The sequence below is a fragment of the Protopterus annectens genome, chromosome 1.part1 (genome assembly GCF_019279795.1).
Source record: "Protopterus annectens isolate FY-2018-M chromosome 1.part1, PAN1.0, whole genome shotgun sequence".
Lineage (NCBI taxonomy): Eukaryota > Metazoa > Chordata > Ceratodontiformes > Protopteridae > Protopterus > Protopterus annectens.
In genome coordinates, this window is record NC_056726.1 from 1,766,735,940 (window position 1) to 1,766,761,266 (window position 25,327).

The window sequence follows — 25,327 nt, forward strand, 5'->3', positions numbered from 1 at the left end:
GCATTACATGGTTAAATAGCTGGATAGATTTGCAACATAAAGAAAACCAAAAAAGGAGGCAGACTGTAGATTCAGAGCCAGACAAATCAGAGTTTAGTCAGGAGGTAGTCCAGGTAAGAGGAACCTTAACTGGATCACAAATGCCTTTTTGAGAAACCCTGGCGACTATAGACTGACCACTGCCATCATTATCACTGCAGTGCATAATGACAGATACTTGTGTCTGTAAACATGTAGTAATAAAATATTCCACAACTATTCATATTCCACTTTTTAATTTTGACAAACATCTGCTGAAGCTTGCATTTACATATTTGGGAACTATCGTAAACATTAATGAACTGACCTTATTATTGCCTGTTTATTTAACACATTGACTGAATGTCAATAAAATGTCCTCTCTTCTTCATTGATGTCATTAAGACATTGTGCATGTATTGTAATTCAATATCTGCTTTCCTTCCACATCTCAGTGACATATCATTAGGTGAACTACCAATCCTCATTATTGCCCATAGGAGTATAAACTAGGAGAGTTAGTGTGTGTGTGTGTGTGTGTGTGTGTGTGTGTGTGTGTGTGTGTGTGTGTGTGTGTGTGCTGTCATTAAATAGCATCCTGTTGTGCACAACCTTTCCTTGCCTAGAATCATGGGCAGACAAATAAATACAAAAGACAAACAAAGACCATCTGAGCATGTGCTGACACAAATGGTGTGGGGAACACAAGAGACAGACACAGCTGTTAATGGAGATAAGTTCACTATAAACTGTGGAGGGAAGTGACACCTAAGGGCAAAGAATGATAGGGTGGGGTGCCAGCTACTGCCATGCTGCACTACATGGTATCCAGCATGAGGTCGGCCCCCTCTGTGATCACCTTCATAGCTGAGTCCAGTCACTGTTGGTCCACTGATCAGGATCAGGCTGCTGTGCAGCTCAGTCAGTTGTTCAGTGGCATATTCCAGGCTTTCAATGCAGGTGTCCAGCTCTCAATCCACCAAGGCCATCTCCAGGCCTTCTGCCTCTTTCCAGATGACATATCAGGATCCACTGCCTGTGTCTCCTAATAGGAAGCTTACAACCAAACCAGAGACAGACTACCAGAAGGCACCAGTGAGCCCTCCAGGTCACTCCCTGCAAGATGACCTTTATTCATCTCACTGCTGAGAAATTGGCCTGAAGACTGATGGTAACCTATAGGTGATGCCCAGGCAGGTGCAGTATGCTGTGGCCACTGCCATACCAAATCCACTGTCATGGCAGACATGGTATAAACTATGCAAGTAAATACAAAGAAATACAAAGAAAACATTAAAAAGAAGACAGTGATAAAGAAAGGCAAATACAAAAGCAAAAAGCAATTATCAATAACGTGCTACAGTGGTTTATAATATTGCCCCTGGACAAGTATAATGCTGTTAATTATGTAATTGGGGAAAAAAACAACATAGACACCTGAAAAAAGGTAATACAACAATATATCTGCCAAAAGGGACACGATTAAATACCACCTAACCAGTCCTCCTATGTGTAGAGCATGAGAACAGTATATAGGACATGATCAGTAGGTGCCGCAATGTTGGCTGAACAACCTCAGAATCCAAAACTGGCCAGCCCATAGCAGCTTCCCATCAGGTGGCAGACATGGTGAATAGTAGTTACTTGTACTTATTAATACAGGGGACAAAGACAGATGGTGCCAATAATGTACCATGGCATATACTTATCACCAAGAAATGTCAGTCAAAAGCTGGTTCAATGCATGCCCATAGTATGCCAGGTGAAACTGTCACCGGCAGAGGAGCTGGAATGAGCTGTGGCAGACTGACCAGGGTACCATGTATAAACTGTAGGGGTAAGGCCATGGATATGGTACTGAGTGAGGGAAAACACCAGGGATGGTGGTGGTGGAAGACCAATAGTCAGTCCATCAGAATCCCCACACCACTGGTGGGAATTCATGGTGTTAGGATAGACAGTAGAACAGTTCAACCCACAATAACAAGGTATGTAATAGGTAATGCAAAGCAATGCTGTATGCAGTGATTACAAAAAGTAGCAGTTATGCAAACATGGGCAATGAACCAGGTCTAACACATATGCAGCTATAATATTAGCACCATGTACATACCTGGACAGTCTTGATTGGTTTCTTTGACAAATCGGCCTATTGCCCTCTATTTCATCAGGTGCAGAAGAACAAAAACAAAAAGAAAGATGTCCATGGACTACAGCTCCTATACAGCTGATCACCATATAGCTGAACAATAATGCCTACCTAGCTACAAGTAACTACCATTCATCAGTGCTTGATGTAGATAGAACTCTGGTTCTTCATCTCTAACATCCACTTCCCATTGCCTAACAAGGTCATGGTTGCATCTCTTTAGGTTGCTGTAGCAATGCCAGTATGGTGATGCCCATGGCCATCACTCACTGCTCTGTCAAGGCAGTGTTCAGCATCCATACTGGGAGTCCTCTTAAGAATTGTCCAGCAGACACCCCTCGTGATCTCTATACAGGAAGTACAAAAAGATATTCACTTCTTTCCTGCTCTACGTAGAAGCCCTCCCACACTAAGCACCTTCAAAATCCATGGCAACATCACACATTGCTATCCAAAGATAAATGGTAGCAGATTTGCATTAGTGCATGTTGTGGGTTTCACATGACATGCACTGATGGGCAGCAAGACAGCACAATGAAGCATAGTGCCACCATATACACCACACATTATCAACTATTGTGTCAGGGTTGGGGGGCGGTGAAGACTGATAGCATAAATGTATAGGCCCTGTTCAAATGACATTGGTGTGCATGGTTGTGACAGTGCTCCTGTGGGCCACAAGGTTTATTAAGAAACTGGCCTCACACAGAGGTCATTGACCTACCTTCGTATGCGCTAACCACTTCAAAGTCTTCAGTTCATGTGCACAGACAGGGACAAACACATTGCATTAAATGTGTGATTCAGAGACACTTACCATAAATTACCTCATTAGCATAACTGCAGAGCTCTTTGCCTCAAATCTGCACAACAAAAACAGTTGTAGTTATTGCGGTGCTCACTGCACTACCAAATTTTACAAGATTGGCAAGTGAAACACAATTTTTAGATATTGCTATCAGTAACAAGAGCAAAGAATGAAAGAATGAAAACAGCAGTACCCTTTTGTTGCTGGGGGAGAGGGTTGCTCCACAACTTCATAGCTACCTGTTGACGTGGGGAGGAGCACAGAGTAGGGCTTGTGGTAGAGTTCTATAGTAGCAAACCTCAGTTCTGTATAGATTACAGGAGTGTGGCACATCTGATGCAGGAAGAGTACACAGACTATAGGCAGGTGAGGAGATTAACTAAATAACTGTAAGACATTTTAGGAGCACATTGTGCCTCCATAGCCACATGCTAACAGGGGTTTGTGGAGCACAGGAAGGACTGCAAATATGGATGATTCAGGACAGTGTTCCAGTGCAGGCATCAGTACACCACCAAGGCATTATCTGTGGGGCTTTGTGAGGTGTGCTATAACTCCTAGTATGTATCACAGATAGAGGGGACTGTAATGCAATGTACAACATCAACATGTGTGGATCAGAAGTGGAACACAACAGACAAGATGATGTGGGAATGTCACACTGGATAACTGATACTTGGTGGGAGTGAATATATGGAGAGTATGATGTCTGGGCTTTTCTGGGCACAGGTAACAGGCTGCTGACACTGTGGTGATTACAACACAATTCATCCAAGTAGAGCCCTACTGGTTTGCTGTTGGGTCCTGTTGTGTGCTATTACATATGGTATGCGTGGCACCATACATTGGTACAGCTGTCACATAGGTGTGTGATTATTGTGGAAGTTTCTGTGCATATTCTGTGTTTGTACACTGTCTATAGCTGTTTGTTGACATTTATAAGTAGATACATGGCACCTAATGATAGGAAATATCTAGATATGTTTTCCCAGGCAGAGACTGATGTGCTACTGCAGTCACATCATAAGCATAGATGACAGTTACTCAACAGAGATAATAGGTTCACAGGTAGGTACTAAACTATCTGCCCGAAGGCATTTATAAGCCTAGCCGGAATGTGTTGGCTTAGATTAGTTCCCTGTGCCTCTGTCCAGCAGAGCCATTGAAGTGATCCCTGGGATAAACTTTCTGTTCCCCATCCACTCGTCAAGGTCTCTCTTGAAGAGGGTTAGCAAGGAGCTCTGCCTAATGTAGACTGGAGTCTTGTTCCAGAGCATATGAAGTCTCTGGGACAGGAATCTATCCCTCCAGCACATCCTATTTATTGTTGTGATGAGGTTTAGATCCCTGGAGCATTTGGCTCGAGGGGATATGGTTTTCTTTAGGTGGAGCATGTCCATTAATTCTGGGTTGGACATGGCCTTGTATGTCAGGCAGAGATCACCTCTGAGTATGCAACTGAGTACAGCTGGAGTTTCTTCAGTCGAGCTGCATAGGGCATCTGCTTGAGGCCAGTGATCCTGGACCTTCTATGGCTGTTTGCTGCATGACCTGGTGGCAAATGTGAAGGCAGTTGGGCCACAACAGAACAGCCTATCAAATTCACTGCAGGTTCGCAGACATGATCCTGCATGTCCACTAAAGGCCCATGTCACTGCACAGGAAAGGATGACCATAGGTGGGGTCATATGTCGCCGATCACACTTATTGCCATGGACGAGTTCCTGTAGTCTCGGTCAGGCAGTTAGCACAGAAGAATAAGGCTGTGAGCTGTTAATGAGCTGATTTCTCTGGTCTAGGGTTTGATTCCCTCAACCTCTGTTTGCATACTGGATGACTGTGAGCAAGTCACTTACCCAGACAGTGCTCTGGGACAGTTGAGAAATTGGGCTAGGCTTCTAACTGTTTCCTACACCAAATGCCTGGTAAGCTACCTATGAACCTAGATGAGGAGACTAAATACTATGATACTTGGTGGAGGTCTGGATGTTGGAGTAGAAACCTAACACTACCAACAATGAAGTGTTACCACCTGGGTATAACATACACAGGCTGGATCATGTTTCCAGGAAGGGGGGTGGAGTAGCTATACTCAACAAATCTGAGTTGAATGTGACCATAGATGTTACTCAACCACCTCAGATTAATAACTCCGAAATTCTTGCCACTAGATTGCAACTTAAGCAAAGTAAATGCATCAACATCATCTGCATGTATATTCCCCCAGGTAACAATATAGCCACACTTGAAGATACCCTACACTGGCTTTCATGTCATTACCCCCAAGAAACCTTACTACTCAGAGATTTTAACATAGACTGGGGCACCTGTTCCTCAGAATCCCCATCTACACATATTAACCTGCATGCATTTACACAAATCATAACCACCCCTACCAGGCTAGGTAAACCCAACTAAAAAGAAAGCATACTCGACTGGATACTAGTAAATAATAACCCCCAACTGTACACCGCTGGTACCCTCCCCGATGACCTAAGCGACCACCTTCTCACTTATATAGTTAAGCAAAAAGCCATTAATGCCCAACAACCTTTACTCAGAAAAGTCAGAAACAAAAAATACTTTGACCCTGCCAAATTCCAACAGGAACTTAACTCCTGTAACTGGTCTATTCCAAAACACCCCCCTTAGAGGAGGCAGCTGCATATTTTAACAACAAATTTCTTGAAATCCTTGATTTGCATGCACCTGCCCGTTCAAAGAGAACCAAAGCAAAAACTGCACCATGGCTTTCTAAAGAGTCTAGACTAAAAATTACCAGTAGAAACAAATTTTGGGCTCTATGGTGTTCTACTAAAGCCCCCCAAGATCATGTTACATACAGGGAAGCTAGGAATGAAACTAAAAAATCCATTTTACAAGATAAAAAACAATAATATTGTAATCTACAAACAGCAAACCAGAACAATCCTCAGAAGTTCTGGGCAGGTCTGAATAATCTGCTTCATCCTGGAAAAACTTCTACCCCTGTTCCCACTGCTACCATTGATAAACCCCCTGAGGATGTTTCAGATAGTTTTAACCATTTCTTTACTGAGACAATCCAAGCCCTAGCTAGCCAATTATCTCCTAGCTCCCCTGGTCCTGATAGTACCATCCCTATGAACCTACTGTCATTCAGCTTCCAACCAGTGTCCTGATCAAAATTAAAACCCACCACACTCTCCGCTGATCAACTCCCCGCTGAATACCTTTAAAAATCAGCTGATGCTATTGCCTATCCAGTATCAATACTAATTAATTGTACCATAGCAGAGGCTAAAATTCCCACCATTTGGAAAACATCCTATGTAATCCCACTTCATAAAGGGGGCTCCTCCACTGAATTCTCCAATTATAGACCAATAGCTATACTTTCTCCACTTGCAAAGATTATGGAAAAATGTATACACAAACAACTCAATAATCAAAAACAATAATCAAAACCTATTAATAGTACACAAACCATGTCATCCCCCAGGCAAACACTTACTATCTTTTAACCTGAACTCACTTCCTCCATCCATTCACTAACAAATACATGTTCAAAAAATCACTTCATATATATCTAAGATCCCAATGGGACTGTTCTTGCTCCCTCCCCTCATAGATCTATAACATTCCATCCCCCTCACATTTATCCTATTAAAGCTTATGTTCCCTCACTATAGTTATTTAATAAAGACCTTCTGAGTTTCTTCTTCAATAACTTCCCTGATTGCATATCTCAATACTGTTTTTATTTTGAAATGTTTCTCAAATTTATGCCTAAATGTATTAATGTTTTATCTGTACTCTCTATAATTGTCTTGTAGTTATAGCATCTTCCTAATTCTGTCTCCATCTCAGCTTTTCTCCCCATCTTTGAATGTTTCTCAAATTTAAGCCTAAATGTATTAATTTTTATCTCTACTCTGTATAATTATCTTGTAGTTATTCTATGTACCTAATTTGTCCCAGGACTCCATTGAAAACGGGTTCTTTTGGCCCAATGGACTATCCTGGTAAACCAACTGCAAATAAATAAATAAAATAAATAAATAAACTCATGCACCACCTAATCCAGAATTACCTCACGGCAGATATCCAACACAGCTTCCGTCCACACCACAACACTACTTCAGCCCTACTAGCTTTTACCAATACCATAAATAAAATAACCATAACAATAATCACATATCCTCAGCCTTCTTCTTGGATTTTTCCAAGGCATTTCACATAGTTGACCACCAACTTCTAATTCACACCCTGCAAACTTTCTGTCTAGATTCTAAAGCCCTTCAATGGTTTAAATCCTACCTCAGTTAGAGACAGCAGGCTGTTATTTGGCAGAACAAGCTCTCTAACCTACTACCTAACACCCTTGGAGTACCACAAGGCTCCATACTAGGACCCCTACTGTTTTCCATCTTTATTAATGACTTGTATACTGTCATCCCAAATGTCAGCTGTATCCAATATACTGATGATTGCACCCTGATTTGCTCATCTACATCTACTATAGATTTATGGTCTGCTACCCAGTCCACCTTTAGTACTATAGAAAACTGGCTCGCTGAACGTCGATTGATACTAAATCCCAAAAAAAAAATAAAATGCTGTTATTCTCACCAACACAAAGGTCTGCTGCTTTTACCTTTACCATGAATGTAAATGATGTCACAATAATCTCCCCCGACCCCTCTACAAAACTATTAGGTGCCATTATTGATAATAACCTAAAATTTGACCTACATGTAAACCAGTCAATCAAACCCATCAATAAAAAACTAGGGTCACTTCACAGAATAAAAGCCTTTTTCACACCTCCAGCCAAAATTGCCATAGCTTGCTCTCACCTACTTTCAACACTTCCATATGCATTCCCCTACTCTCTAATCTAAACAAGACTGTACTTAATAAACTCTCAACTTGTTATAATCACATTGCCAGATTTGCCACTGGCCTGCCTTTTAGGACACACCACTGCATCAATCTTAACCAGCTTGGTTGGCTTGAACTACCCAGTCTAATCTAATATAACCTACTGATTATGGCTAATAAAATCTTTTATAATCTGGATAATACTCCGGCACTTAAAAATCTTACCACCCCCTATAATAATCCATGACTGCTTCAATCCTCGAACAGACTACTAATTCAGACAATCAAAATTAACAACGCAGCCGGTGATTCCCTCTTTGCAAATTCTGCAGGCAGAGCCTAGAACTCACTTCCAGCTGATATTACTTTGCTCTCCTCCCTAGGCCAGTTTAAAACTAGACTCAAACAACATCTGGCACTAAACTGACTTTGCCACCGCAACAAGCCTGGCTAACTATCATCAAGAATGTGAAAAATCTGACTGTCACCTGGGAGTAACTCTAACTTGTTGAACTTGTCTATTCATGTTTGCTTATGTATTCTTTGTCTATACCATATTTGTAATATGTTTTCATTGTTTTTATTGTATCTGCTTATCTTGGAGCTTTTCCCCCCAGGCCTCCGCTGAAAATGGACATGAATTCAGTCGGGCTATCCCGGCCAACAAATGTAAAATAAATAAAATCAAATAAATAAATATATGCACCATCATGTGTAGCTGCTGAAGATTCACTGAGTTTGTTTTCCTTATATCAATAACATGATTTAGGGACATTATTATGCAGTGATCTCATGAATATGCAACACCACAATAGAGAAACATCCAGGATGTAGGCAAGATTGCATCCCATACAAGGTACATTTGTTTGCATTCTTTACATTGCTGCCATCTGTACTGTTAGTGCATCATGTGGTGGCTGGAATGTCAAATATTACTACTATTCACACAGGTGTTTGTCTGCTTTCACATGCACTGTAGTTAGGAAGTCCTCCCCATGAACAATGCATGCCTGATGTCAGTGCTGCATTAGACATTAATGATGATGGTAGCCTTACAGTAACACACTCTAATGGCACAGTGCCACTGTCAGCAATGGTGACGGTGGCAGGCATAATACCACCCATGATCAGTGACACCTTATACACAGACACCACACAGGTGTGATCATCACAGATTTTGCTTTCCATATTCTGTGTCGGTACACTGATTATACAGTAGCTGTCAATCAATATTTACAGGTAAATAAATGCACTTAAGAAAAGGAAACATTTAGAGATGTTCTCCTAAGCACAGACCAATCTGCTATCACACAATAACACAGCTTTGTTGCTTCTGGAGTTCATCTCCACTTCTCCAGAGCTCATATAAAAAAGGAGACACTCTTACTCAGACAGCTCCCACATCTCTTGCCCATGCACTTGGAGTGGACAGTGGTTCCTCCACAGAGCATGGGGACAGGAATTAAGAGAAGTGGGATGATGGCCATCAGAGCTGTGCATCCCACATTGCCTGACACAGGTGTCATGGATTTCTGATTATCTGTTGAAGGATTATTCTTTGATGGACAAAAGTACAAATGTGATTCACTGAAAACCACTTACAGCAAATGCAATTTTAAGCTTTTTTTGCAGGTTGCAAGCCCTCTTGCACCCCCAGTGTGGGGGAACCCCCATACCACTCTAACTTATATGTACCAAATCCATGGTCACACAACAGAGGAGAAAGGGAAACTACTTCCACTGGCTGAAAGTGGCTTTCCGCAATTCAATGTTTGTGCAGCCTTCCACTGAAGCATAATCCTTTGACAAACATTCACGTTCCCATTGTCACAATGGGCATTATGCAACAGATGTGTAAGGCAGTTATCCAAGCACAGGTGGATGCCATGAATGCCATGGCAGAGATGACAGATGAAAGGTATGGCCTGTGTAACAACATACATACGAGCTTTCAATGCCTGGATCACCTGACTGGCATGTATGACAGGGTACTGTTCATATGCCTCCATTGTTGGCATGCCCCACAGGTTAGCTAGGTCAAGTTCAAATACTACTACCTCCTGTATACAACTCACCAGTGGTGTGCCTGATGCTACACTGTATAGCCACCCATGCAGATGTGGAGAACATGATGGTCCGGCACGTGTTACAGCTAGACAATCATCATCTCAGGGTTCATATTTGTCCTTGCCAACAGGTGTTGGTACCAGTGCCATTTCTCAAAGGGGGTTCACTCATGACTAGAGACGTTCACAGATTGCATCCTTCCCACCTAAGGTCACGCAACACCTATTACAGTCATACACACATAGTAAACCCCATCCGCTGGAGCTACATCCTCTGTAACCCTTTCTCAGTGTTGCTGGACACCTACCCTGTCATGAAGCACCACCCTCTCCTTACAGAATATACCCAATGTCCCTCAATTCCCTGGCCATATCACATACTCCCTTCCACATCCTTAGTTGACCCCCCCCCATCATTGTGCCCATTGCCGATTCCTGTTACAGTGGCCCTTCCCTCCTATGCATATGATGACAACTGTATCCTGCTTTTATTGCTATGTTATACGGGTAGGTGATGTTCATTGCATAGTACAGCATAGACTGGGTGTAATATTGCATACATCAGTTTTAATCTTTGTTTTGCATAATCTGGCCTATAGTTGTAGATCAGGTGCTTCTTCTTTGCCGGTGCATCAGCATATTTCACTCAATGCTGCCTTCTGTGGTCTTTTCTTGCAGTCGGTTCTTCTGATGGCTCCTCACAGGCACCTTCTCCACCACTGTCTCTGGCCTGTCTGGATCTCAGATGGCAGTCACCTGGTCTAGATGTCTGCATACTACCATGTTGTACAGAGTCACACATATAGCACATATCTTGCTGCTGGTCTCCAGAGCAAACTGCAGTGCTCCACTAGAGGAATCTATGTAGCAGAAACAGGCCTTTAGCAGTCTTAATGCATGCTCAACATCAATATAGGTCTGGAACAGTACTGTGTTATAATCCATCTCAGCCATGCTCTGTGGATTGCATATTGGTACAATGAGCCAGGACCCCAAAGTATATCCAGCTTCATCAAACAGATGTTACTGTGAGAAGTCACTCCACATCATTTGCTGGTATAGGTCAGATGTGTGCCAGAGGTTGGAACTACTTAGATGGTAAGATGGTACAGTATTTAAATCCCTCTGCATTGTATAGCACCTGGCAGTTGATGTGGTGGAAACCCTTCCTGTTTATGTACCACTGTCCATGTGAACAATGTGATGCCTTGATAGCAATGTGGGTGCAAACAATAGCCCCTAGAACTTCAGAGAAATACCCATATGGTGGTGTTTTCCTACTCTGTGGTCCCTGGGAGCTACATATACTATCCCTCCTGCTGCATCATAATATTGACATGGTGTAGTATTCATGTGACTGATGTATGTGATACACACCAGAAACTGTGAAAGCTGCACATACCTATGTGTCCACAGGGATCAATATTCCACACATCATATGAGATTCCATATGAGAACAGTACATTTGCTATCATATGGTGCCTCTGTCCACATAACAGCATTCAACAATTTCTCTGTCATGAAGGTCATAGTATGTTAGGTGCAATTAGATCCTTTTTTAATGCTGAGGGTAATGATGCACCCTGATATGAACATGGCTGTAAGCACATCCTCTCACAAGTACAGCTCAGATATTATGGCTGCTACTCCTAGCATTGTAGCTTGGTCTCTGTTTGTTGTTCACTGAGAAATCATTGTATAAAAACTCATTGGAAAAAACACAGATGATCTCATAGTTTTTATACATTTCTGAATTGATTCACCATGTTGTTTATCCTCATTTGCATTTTCAGTGGAGTTCATTACCATAATGGTGCTCACTTATATATCAGTATATAGTCATTAGCATATGATACTGACCATCTTGTTGGGTGGGACTCCCAAATACAAGGCACAAAGTTTGATTCTGACCTCTAGTTATTGGCTAGGCCTCTACCTGTCTGCAGACTGATAGCCTAATATTTACCTATGAGTCATGCAATTTTACCTACTTATGTAACAGCGCTACCCCGATCTCTGAATCAGCCCTAACATGCGTGCCACCACCACTCATCACAGTGTTACCCCAATCTCTGAATCAGCCCTAACATGCATGCCACCACTCATCACAGTGCTACCCCAATCTCTGAATCAGCCCTAACTTGCATGCCACCACCACTCATAACAGTGTTACCCCAATCTCTGAATCAGCCCTAACATGGGTGCCACCACTCATCACAGCACTACCCCAATCTCTGAATCAACCCTAACATGCGTGCCACCACTCTTCACAGAGCTACCCTGATCTCTGAATCAGCGCTAACGAGTGCCACCACTCATCACAGCACTACCCAATCTCTTGTTCAGCCTTAACATGCGTGCCACCACTCATCACACCACTACCCCGATCTCTGAATCAGCTGTAACATGTGTGCCACCACTCATCATGCCATTTTGCTTCCTACACTACGTCATCTGTTTGTTAATCTTGTCTTTTATTTAATCAAGACTTGTTTTTATGATTATGACAGTTTTTGAAGGCTTAGTAGTATCTCTTATTACTTATTTTAATTTTACTAAAGGGTTGTTCATTGAATTTACCTGTGCATTTATTCAACTTGCATATTATTCAATGTCCTAAAGAAATACACATTCTGAATCACTGTACAGTGAATTGTGCATTTATGTACAGAAATTTTGTTTGATTTTTGTATATTAATTGTTTTGTCTTTCAGCTTTTCCCAGTTAGGGGTCACCACAGTGGATCACTGGTCCGCTAATGATCGGCAGTGGATTTTTACAGTGTCAAATTGCCATCCCAGCACCCGACCTTCAAGGAAGGAACATCCACACGTGCACGCACCTACCTGCATGTCTTTAACGTTCACTCAGCCACAGGAAGGACATGCAGACTCCACATAGAAGGCACTCCAGCCAGGAATTGAATGGGAGAACCTCCTTCTGAGAGGCGACAACGCTAACTGCTACACCATGCTCAGACTCAATACAGTCATTAGAGCAGCCCACCTTCCTGGTTAACAAATGTACATACTTATATAAATAAGGAAATAAAGTTATCAACAGGCTCTGGGCAAAATAAATTATAGACAAGCTCACTATTTTAGGTATAAACCCTTTATCACTCACTGGATAGCCAAGTGACTCACTGATAGGGCCCAAGAGGCCAAAATAGGAGGCCAAAATAGGTGAGGCCACCTTCACCAAGAGGCCAGGTACTAGTGTAGTCTCCAAGGGTGTGGTACTTTTTGCCATCTAATTCTCTGAAAAGGAAGCAAATGCTGAAGGCTTATGGCTGACTAAGGTTGCAGATGATTGCAACTGGGGGTTATCATCAACTCCCATGCAGACACTAATATTCTTCAAGAAGGTCTATCTCTGACTAACAAGTGGTGCCAAAGCCATGGTCTTAAACTCAATGCTAACAAATGCATAATTGTACCCTTTGGGAAATTAACCATCCCAGCTAATTACCATGTTGGCAATACACTTCTAAGAGTCAACCCAGTGGTCAGGGATCTGGGGATGCACATAGACAGTAGCCTTACCTTTGGGCGCCACATGGCCACAGTGGTGAGGAAGTCCTTTTATGTTGTGTAACTTATAAGTAAGGGCATGGCATCTAGGACCAAAGAGGTCATTATCCCACTGTACCCTGCCTTAACAGATCAATCACAGAATACAGTGATCCATTTGGTATGTACTTTACCAGGCATACGCAGCAACTAGAGTAACCTCAAAGGTTCCTTACAAAAAGAATGCAAGGTGTAACAAACCTGCCTTATGAATAGTGTCTTAAAGCCCTTTCCCTCTACTCAGTCTCTTATAGATTGTTGAGGGATGATCTATGCCTGGCTTACAAGGTATCCGCAAACCCCACACTTATGAATCTCCTACATATTTGTAAGTCAAAGAGTACCAGAAATACAGGGTCTAGGGAACTGAATTTTGTCTGTGACTTAAACAGAACATGCTGGAGAGACAGATATGTATCCCAGGGACTGCCCCTCCTTCTCCTATGGAACAGGCTTCCCATCCATGTAAAGCTGAGGTTGTCTATTACCCAGTTTAGCACAACCTAGACAACAGGATAGAGAATAGAGAATTTATACCGGGCCTGGCACCCATGTCCCTTATAGTAGCTTATAACTGCCTGACCCTCAGTGTCCTATTTGGATGTAAGACATCATTATTCTTTTGGGAAAACTTGGTCCCCGGGTCATTAGCCTAGTAACAGTCTATGAATCTATGAATCTAAATATCAAGTCTGGAAATCTTTAGGGGCGCTTTGTCTACAACAAGCACATTTGTATACTAACTTAGAAAGGGTAAACATGCCATCCTTGATGATGAGGAAAAGAACACATGAAATCTTTGACACACACCATAATGACAGCTATAAAAACTACTGCCAAACCACCATCTGCCTAATTCACAAAAAATGCAGCCAAGCAACTAACAGTTACTAGTGGTTAGAAAAACTGAACAGAGAAGATGCCAACATATATATATATATATATATATATATATATATATATATATATATATATATATATATATATATATATATATATATATATATATATATATATATATATATATATATATATATATATGGGTCTACCTGATAACATCGACACGCCAAAACACAGACAACAAAATAACCAACATGAAAAAAATGACAAAAAAGAAAGTTCAAAAACACGAAACCTCACATGCCCGAAAAACAAGAGATGGTCTGCACTTGTCACCCATGGGATTCAGGTTACTGGCTAAGGCTCTTGCAACCCCTATAGTGCCTTTTTTAGGCAAAGTTCAAAGGACAAAACCACCACTGTAACAGGTACAAGCATGCAAAATCTGAAGGTAATGCTACTCAATGCTAGAAGTCTAAACCTCAAAATGCACTCTCTCGAGGCACTCCTAAAAATGGAGAACATCGATATCTGTGCAGTAACTGAGACCTGGTTCAAGGCTCCAGAGAGCACCCCTGAAATACCAGGCTACAACTCTTACCACACTTTTCGGCCATCAAACCAGGACCGAAACACTAAAGGTGGAGGAGTGTCAATATTCACCAAGGATATTCACACCACCAGGCTAGTTGCCCAACACAATGCATCTGAAATTCTCCAGGTGCAACTAACACTAGGTAAGACTGCAATCCAAATTGTAGTTTGCTACAGATCCCCCACCATACCCCAAGATTCTCACTACACCTTTCTAAACATACTGGAAAATATTAAGATAGAACCAAACACCTTAATACTAGGTGATTTTAACTACCCTGCCATTAACTGGGAAAACTACTCCTGTACCAACACCATTGCCCAACGGTTCTTAGAATTCATAAATTCCAACGCCCTGGATCAACTAATCCATAGTCCCACCAGGGGGTCCAATATTCTAGACCTGGTCATTACCAACATGGGAAATTGATGCTCCACACCTATGGTCATCCCCTCGTTAGTCAGGTCTGACCATAAGCTAATCACCCTTAACATCCAGATCACACCCCCACTCCCCAGTAAGGAAACCTCCATAAAAAACTTCTCCAAAGCTAACTTCATACTACTCAAGTCAGAAGTGACAAACTTCATGACACCCATGCAGACGGGAACTGAAAGTTCAACTGCTGAATCCTACACTAAGGCACTGTACAAGCACATCCACTCATGCATGAATCGTGCCATGCCAAATAGAACCAAGGTGCTCTCATCCAAAAAAAGGAAGCCAGTCTGGTGGTCCCCCGCCATAAACAAACTTTACAACAAAAGGAAGAAACTGTTGCAGAAAAGAGGAAAATCCCAGGATGCAAAACACTCCCTTACAAGCCTCAGTAAGAAACTGAGATCCCTCATAAAATCCTCCAAAGCTAGTTACGAAAATAAAATTGCCAAAGATTCCAAAGACAACCACAATGCATTCTATAACTATGTCAAGAATCTAAATGGCAATGCTCAGATCTGCTCTGAGCTAAAACAGAATGGCATTAAATATACTGATCCCAGGGATATTGCCAATATCCTGGCAGATCGATTCAGTGCCAACTTCACCCCCCTCTCACACCCTAAATGGCCCATCTCAATACCGGAAGATTGCCAAATTCCGGTAATAATGGCTGCACAGGTAAAAAACACACTCTCCAAAGCTAAGAATACAGCATCCATGGGACCAGATGACATCCGGGGCTGTATATTACATGAACTACAAAATGAACTGGCACCTCGCCTAAGTGTCATGTTTAATCATAGCCTCACCTCAGGATTCGTGCCCACTGAGTGGCGCACAGCTACAGTTATCCCACTCCACAAGGGGGGATCCACCTTGGATCACGGAAACTACCATCCCATCAGTCTGACAAGCCTTATCTGCAAGGCCATGGAGCGTATTATCATGGAACTTATAAACAAAGACATTGGCAACCTTCAAACACTGGACCCCACCCAGTTTGGGTTAGTGAAGAGCCGATCTTGTCTCCTGAACCTGATTGACTTCTTCGAATCAGTCTCCAGAGCCATGTACAAGGGTAAGGTGGTTGACACAGCCTATCAAGACCTTGCCAAGGCCTTTGACACCATCCCCCACTCTGGAATCATAGATAAACTTACTAAACTGGGTATTAATCCCTACGTAACCCAATGGGTTGCTAACTGGCTTACTGAAAGAACCCACACTGTAAAAGTAGCCGACTCCAAATCCAGCTCCAGACAAGTGACAAGTGGAGTACCTCAGGGTTCAGTCTTGAGACCGCTCTTGTTTGGCATCTACTTCTCTGAAGTACAGACCAACACTAAGGGACTCTGGCTAACAAAGTTCGCAAATGACTGCAAACTGGGAGCCATTATTGAATCCCCAAATGATGTGGATACTCTACAAAAGGGCCTTACAGAAACAGATGCTTGGTGCCAGAGCCATGGGCTCAAGCTCAATGCCAGGAAATGTATAGTTATCGCCTTTGGGAAAAAACATGTATCCGTGAATTACCATATAGGTGGCAGTACACTAAACACCGAAAGTGTGATAAGAGACTTAGGGACACAGGTGAACAGTGGTCTCACCTTCGATAGCCACATCACCACAACAGTCAGGAAATCCTTCTATGTGGCCCACTTCATCACTAAGGGCTTTTCATCCAGAAAAAAGGAGGTCATTGTCCCACTGTACTCATCCCTCATTAGACCCATTATAGAATACAACACCCCGTTTGGTATGTACCTCTCAAGACATCTGCAACAACTGGAAAGGCTGCAGAAATACCTCACTAAAAGAATCACAGGCCTAAAGCAGATGCCCTATGCTGACCACCTTAAAAAACCCCAGCTATACTCTGTTGCATATCGTCTACTCAGAGGCGATCTCTGCTTAACATACAAGGTCATGTCAAACCCAGAGCTGTTGGACATGCTACACTTAAAGAAATCCCAATCATTCAGAGCCACACGCTCCAGGGATCTAAACCTTGTCATCACAATAAACAAAACATGCTGGAGGGATAGGTTCCTGACCCAGAGACTCCCCAGACTCTGGAATAGATTGCCCATACATGTCAAGCAGAGTGCCTCTCTGGCCCTCTTCAAAAGGAACCTTGATGATTGGATGGGAGAAAGGAAATTCCCCCCGGGGATCCTGTCAGTCACCCTGCTAGACAGGGGTCCAGGAAAGTAAATAATGTGGGAAGAAATAGCCAGGGAATTGTTATGGCTAGGCTTATATAGGCCCTAGGGCTGATAGCCTAGTACCAACCTATGAACCTATGAACCTTACATACACAACTATCTATGCACTAACCTTAACCCAAACCCTAACCCTAAGGTCCGTCACTATCACACACTTACCTTACCCGCACCCTAACCCTAACTCACTTAATCCGCCCCTAAACATTAACTCTGTCACTATCGCACACTTACCTTACCTGCACCCTAACCCTAACTCACTTAACCTGCCCCTAAACCTAAAGTCCGTCACTATCGCACACTTACCTGACCCGCACCCTACCCTAACATCCGTCACTATCATACACTTACCTTACCCACACCTTGACCCTAACGTCTGCCCCTATCGCACACTTACCTTAATATGTCGGTGTTCTCAGCATCAGTGTTCTCAACTGTCAGGTCTTCTTCGTTGTCGATCTTCTGGTGTCAGTGTTCTCATCGTCGACCTTCTGCACTTTTGTCATTTTCAGGTAGGTCTATATATATATATATATATATATATATATATATATATATATATATATATATATATATATACATACATAGAGAGAGAGATTGATGGTTACAGCTGACTTGGTCAACAGACATTTGTGCGACATGAGTGTTCAGCTGTAATAAGTGAGTGAAAGACCACTTTTGTGAATATTATGTTGGGTGAGTTCCAGTTGGTTGAAAAAGTTAAGTGGTGGAGCGGGCAGTTTGTGTGTGTGTAAGCATTAGGACAAGTGGTAGTGCAGGGAGTTTGTGTGTGACTGTGTGTTTTAGGGTTAAGTAAGGGGATAGATTTAGTGTGTGTGTGTGTGTGTGCGTGTGCGTGTGTGTGTGTGTGTGTGTGTGTGTGTGTGTGTGTGTGTGTGTGTGTGTGTGCGTGTGTGTGAGTGTGCATCTGTGTGTCTTTGGCAGCGTGTGTGTGTGTGTGTGTGTGTGTGTGTGTGTGTGTGTGTGTGTGTGTGTCTGTGCATGTGAATGGTTTGTGTCTGAACTGTCAGACAGTGTTATGGATAGGGCTTTTTGTAAGGCAAGCTGGTCATTAGGGTTATGCTTAGGAGCAGGGTTACAGTTAGCATGCATTACTAGCATGGAGCAAGGAGGATCCCTTACAAAAAGTTGTTTCCATAACACTATCACGATTCTGATGAATTTGATCTGAATACATTTTAGGGTTATGGGTAGTGCATCAGCAAAGGAAATTTCTTTCTTTTTTCGATATACTGTTTGTCACTCTGGCATGTTACCAGTATAATGAATGATCACTGTGTTTTGGTCGATATTTTTAGTGTCAATCATAAAACAGTTTGACCATTCATTATATAATCATGTATCTATATCTCTCTATATCCCTATATCTCTCTATATCCCTATATCTAAAGAATTATTATATGCAATTTAAACAGCTTTCTGTACAGAAAGGTTAAACAGCGCCATATTTACAGACTTAAAAACCCATACTATAGCATTAATGCTTTTTTTTAGCTCTACCTAGCTCTATTTAAATTACACTTGTGTCTATAAGAATACTGCATTGCTATTTGTACTATTTTTTTTATATATATAAGAAAACTGCATTGCCATATGTACTGTTTTTGATATTTCTAATGCAGTTAATGCACTGTTGTCTGAATATTTTGATTGTTTTTGCCTACCAAAGTCTAACCCCTTCCTCTCCGATGGCCTAAGGTTTATGTACTCGGTTTGGGCTTTACAGTGATATGTTTTTAGTGTGGCTCTACTGCCTTATTTGCATTGTTGCTATGTCCTTTATCTGCTGCTTTCTTCTGTTACCTCACTAACCTTACTCTCCATCCACACATATCCTTTATCTACATCTATCCCTAATCTCTCTCTACTTATAGTACACTAGTACACAAGCCTTCATCTCATAATATCCCTTAATCATTCCCCTATCTCTCTACCTTTTAACTGTATCTTTTCATTACTTAACTCAGTTGTCTCTCTCTCTTTTTTCAGTAAATCGCTCCAGGTGCTCCCTCCCTTCCTTTAAGGTACAAGGACTACCTTCCTGCTATACCCAGAAGACACCACTGAATTTGCCTGCTAGCCAGGCTTCAAAGAAATACTACTATACTGTGGACTTCCCTACACAAAAAATTGTGAATGTACGTAGCCTTACTACAAATATCCTGTAGAACAATCTTTACTACCTATGTGTTAGTGTGACCTCCTAGCAGCCTACCGCAGCCCCCCAGCCACTCTCCCCACCTAGTCTCCTAACTTAATACACACTGCAACAAAACACTTTTAGCATAATACTTTCTGTTTTATCTCCTTCTGCCACTAGGCGGCAGCACCTACCTACATTAAAAACTCAAACATCTTTACTCTCTCGAAGTTTTTTCCCTAAGCTTATAGATATTTTTACTCCTACTCCCCAGTTTTATAACAGTTAAATTCCCATCCCCTCCTTGCAAAGATTACTATTTACATTCTAAGTCCTCTATACTACTGTCCCCTAAAATTTCAATAATAAACCTTCTTGATTTAATTTACTAAACTGCAGTTACTGATACTTTTTCTGCACTACTCACTTCTTTTTTCTCTGCCTGCTCCATTCGCCCTATGGGCTCACTCCCCCCTACCCTGCCCCCAAATCTCACCCGCCCCCAGTACTCCTACACTTATAGTTCTATAGTCACACCCCCTCTTACAACTACCTATCATCTTCCCTCAGGTATAAAGTCCCCTCCCACTCTCATACCCCACCCTTCTACATTTGCTCCCCTCCCCTCCAAACAATTACCATCTTCTACCTCCAATCATCTGATAAACCCTATATTTCCCAACCTCTTACAAATCAAACACTCCCACACCAACTTTAATCTCACACACCTCCACCTTCCCTACTTCTGCCTCCTTTTCTACCTACTATATCTCAAACTTATTTCTACATATGACTCTCACTATGTATACCTTATTGCTCACCAACCTTCTGATATTACATCTAACCCTATTACTTCAGCTCACTGCACCCCATGCACCATTACCCTTTTCCCATAATCAAGCCACCAACTCACTTCCAAATGATCACTCTTATTCTAACAATATCATCACCATCTCTCCCTCTCTTTTAGCCTCTAACATCCAACTCTCTAAAATACAAATTCCTCCTTTTTACCCCCTATCTTCAAAAAACAAGACAAAACTTATTAGATACTACCTTCTCACATCAAAAACTAAAAGCTTCACCACTACAATACTAACAGCAAGTGACATACACCCAAATCCAGGTCCAAACTCTAACCTTACCTCTATCCCAAACACCCCTCTTACCCCAGCCCACCAAACTGCACCTCAAAAACAAATCTTCTTCTATTCTATTAATACCCGAAGCATCCTCAACAAATGTTTCATGCATGGATAGCAAATTATACCCCTGATGTCATCACAGTAACAGAAACCTGGCTTAAACCCCACAACCTAGATAATGATATTCTCCCCCCTAGCTATAACATTATTCGCCTTGACCGTAACAACAAAAAGGGTGGGGGAGTTGCCATAGTCTATTCCAACAATCTTACTATTTCTCACATTAACTATTCTATCCCATCTTTCTCCACAGCAGAAACATTGGCAGTTAACCTAAAACTAAACAATTATGCCACAATTACTATAGTAGCTACCTACATCTCTCCAGGGGACAATATTCCATTACTGGAAAACATTCTCTCCTATCTCTCCATAAACATCCCAAATGAAACTATCCTCCTTGGTGATGTAAATATTAATTGGCTAACCCAAAATAACCCAGGTTCCCCATATAATATAAATATATATGGATTTACCCAGCTCATTACTAAGCCAACACATTTTAACAACACCCACACCACAAATACCCTCATTGATTGGATACTTGTCTCAGCTCCTTCTAAATATCATAATCCAGAAACCCTTGCCAATACTGTTGAGTGACCACTCACCCATAAAGATGCTAAGACACTCAACCCACCTCTCTAAACCACACAGATATATTACTAGATATAATCTCTCCAACTTCAACCCCGAAACATTCAACACTCTCATATCTAGAGTATGCTGGGACTTCCTCACCCAGCTCCCCCTAGATGAAATTGTCATTACTTTCAACTCTACTTTTCTGGATATCGTAAACTCATTAGCCCCACCTCGTAAAATTAGGACAAAAGCAACCATATCTCTTGGCTAACAAAAAACACAAGAACTCTCATGAAATCTAGAGATAAGTCCTGGAAAAAATGGCTTCAAACTAAAGACCCAAAAGACCTACAAAGTTATAAAGAACAAAGAAACCTGGCCAAAAGGCTTATCAATAAAGACAAAAAAGAATTATATTTCAACCCCCTTTCTACTCTAAAATCAAACCCCAAAAAATTCTGGAATGCTATCAAATACTTCATCCTGGAAACCCTACCTCACCAAACCCTACACCAGAAAAGACACCAGAAGAAACTGCTAACACCTTCAATTCTTACTTTGTCGAATCAATATACAAACTCTTTAACTCCAATAGCTCCACTACAACTAATCCCATAAACCAAGCTTCCTCAACAACTACCCCTCCCAAAATCTTCTCCCTGAAGCCTATCTCTGCAACCTACATTCAAACCCTACTCTCCAAACTAAAACCCTGTTCAGTATCTCCTGACAACATCCCATCATACTTTCTTCAGACAGCTGCCCACTCACTTGCCCTTCCCATCTCTATCATCATAAACCGCTCAATCTCTGAATCCAAAGTACCATCCATCTGGAAACTTTTCTACACCCTGCCTATCCACAAAGGTGGTAACTCCACTGAAGTCTCAAACTTTAGACCTATTGCCATCCTCTCCCCTCTGTCAAAAGTTCTCGAAAAGTGCATATATACTCAAGTCATGGATCATCTCTCTCAGGAAAACCTACTTACCCCAACACAACATGGTTTCCGACCAAAGCATAGCACATATACTGCACTTCTATCCTTTCTCAATACTATATCCTTGGCCAGAGATGACCATAAGCTTATCTCCTGTCTCTTCCTCGATCTCTCAAAGGCATTTGATACTGTTTCTCACTCTTTACTATTAAACAAACTGTCTGACCTTAACTTCTCTCCTGATACAGTGGCTTGGTTTGAAAGCTACCTAAAAGATAGATTTCAATCAGTAAAATGGGACACTGCTTTATCTACTCCCCTTCCAATACAAATGGGAGTCCCACAAGGATCCAGTCTAGGGCCACCGATTTTCAAAATCTTCACAAACCTGCTCTGTACCTCCTGCCCACTTTCCTCTGTTATCCAATATGCTGATGACTCTGCAGTCATTACAATAGCTAACACTCCATCTGAACTCTTATCAGCTACCCAAACATCCTTTAATGCAGTTGAAACATGGCTCTCAAACAACAAACTCATCCCCATCCCCAAGAAAACAAAGCTCCTACTTTTCCTTCCCAAAACATCCAGCTATATTAAATCCTTTTTTACTATCCAGTCACTTAATAACACTCCTACTGTAGTTGAACCTAGCTCAAAACTACTAGGAATCACAATCGACAATCAACTAAAATTCAACCTCCACATAAACAACTGTATAAGGAATACTCACCTTAAATTAGGCCTACTTTATAGAAATAAAAGATTTCTCACCTAGGAAGCTAGAATAGCCCTCACTCATTCCTACCTTCCTCCCTGCCTAACATATTGTTCACAAATCCTTACTAACCTCAACTCCTCTCTCCTCATTAGACTTGAGGCCACATACCATAAAGTAGCGAGATTTGCAACTCAGCTATCCTATAGATCTCACCACTGTCTCTCTCTAAGATATTTAAACTGGCTTGAGTTGCCTCACCTGCTCCTTCTGTCCCAGCTCCAAACCATACATGCAATTCTCTACCAACCATCTTTCTGTCCAGCCTTACACACCATCATCTCTCACTATACTCCTACAAGAAGCCTCCGAAGCTCCTCCCAAGACCTCTTAAAAATCTATAAGCCAAAATCTAAAGCAGGGTGTAGCCTATACAGCTATCATACCTCTATCAAATGGAACAAACTTCCCTTCGAAATTCGAACACTCACACATCCCAAACAATTTAAACTAACTCTAAAAGAATATTTCAACAGGAAATGGATCTGCCAATGCTCAAACCCACCCTGAAAACCCTCTATTTCTCTTCACTAATCAATAGCTTTTTCCCCTCTCTCTGAAACTTTTATTCCTTCCTGATTGTTTTAATTGTAAAATTAACATTCAACTCCTATGTTGCTCTTCTATTCTAACGAATACTTTCAAAAAAAGTGCTCTGACTGTTATCTACCTGTTTTTTTTCTTTACATTATTCTATATATTATACTTGTATTTATGACAAAATGTATTCTGTATATTCTCAAAAATTCTCTTGTAGCCTGATAGTTGATTGCCTTATTTCACCTGTATAATACCTGTTAATAATGATAAAATGTTATATCTATTTACTGGAGTTTTTCTCCCTGGGTCTCTGCTGAAAAAGGGCTTCAGCTCAGTCAGACATTCCCGGTCAACAAATGTAAAATAAATATATATATATATATATATATATATATATATATATATATATATATATATATATATGGATATAGAGAGATACAGATATATGTATGTGTGTGTGTGTATTCCTGTACAGATCAGCATGGGTATCAAACCCCCTTACTCCTATTTTGTAAATAGAGCTGAGGTGTCGCATCAACAATGACCTTCACCTAGAACCAATGTTCACACCACCTGTGAATATTTACTTCATAATATCAAAAGAAAAAAATCAAATTACAAAAGACTGATCACACAAGACTGAAATTCATGATACCTAAAAAAAGAAAAAGAAAAAAATAGCTGCCCCCACTACTTATGCTACTTATGTATGCCTTCTCTAAGATAGCTCAACAGAGGGGAAATACTCTCCATGGTGCTGTAACCTCTCACAAAGTAATGCCAGCATCCTGCATTCATATCTGCATCACCTGATCACTTCTGCAGTAATTACAGACATTCAATATTCTGAATGCTCAAAGATCCTTGCACTACCAAATGCCAGTACCAGAACACTACAAAATTCAGTATCTATGCTAGAACAAAAACAGCTTTGGCCTACTGAGGGAGAATGACAGCTATGTAAAAAATGGCTGGACCAATGTACCTTCTCAGTGAGTAAAGCCAGGTGTTATGATTTACTACTACAGTGTGACCTTCCATGAACTCAGAAATGTGTTTTATTTATTCATCCTTTACTTCATTAGCTGAGAGAGTTGGAAGTAGGACAAGGACCATTTTCAGCTGTGTCATGGGTTAGGAGCACAAAGTACAATTACTATAAATTCTTCACAACTGCATTGGTTTTCAGGGATAAAGCCCTGACTATGACCCAGGTGACTTGAGTACAATTTGCAGCTCAGGCATCTACAGGAGCTTTTGTGAGGGAGGGGAGGAATGATGAGGCTATTGTCTGCTTGCCTCTCTTTGGAGGGAGGGTGGAGGTACACACTCGGGATATATTCCATTTCCTGTGTTACTGGTGGTGATAATAAATAGCACAAAGAAGAACAGAATGCTGGGCAGGCATGTGGGAAGGAGGAAATAAAAGGGGAAGTGTCATTGAACAGATGAGGTACTCCCCTTGAAAGACACTATATCTCAGGTGCTAGGGTTTAAAGTAAAAGACCTTAATCCCAGCAGGGATGATGGTCCCATTCCTC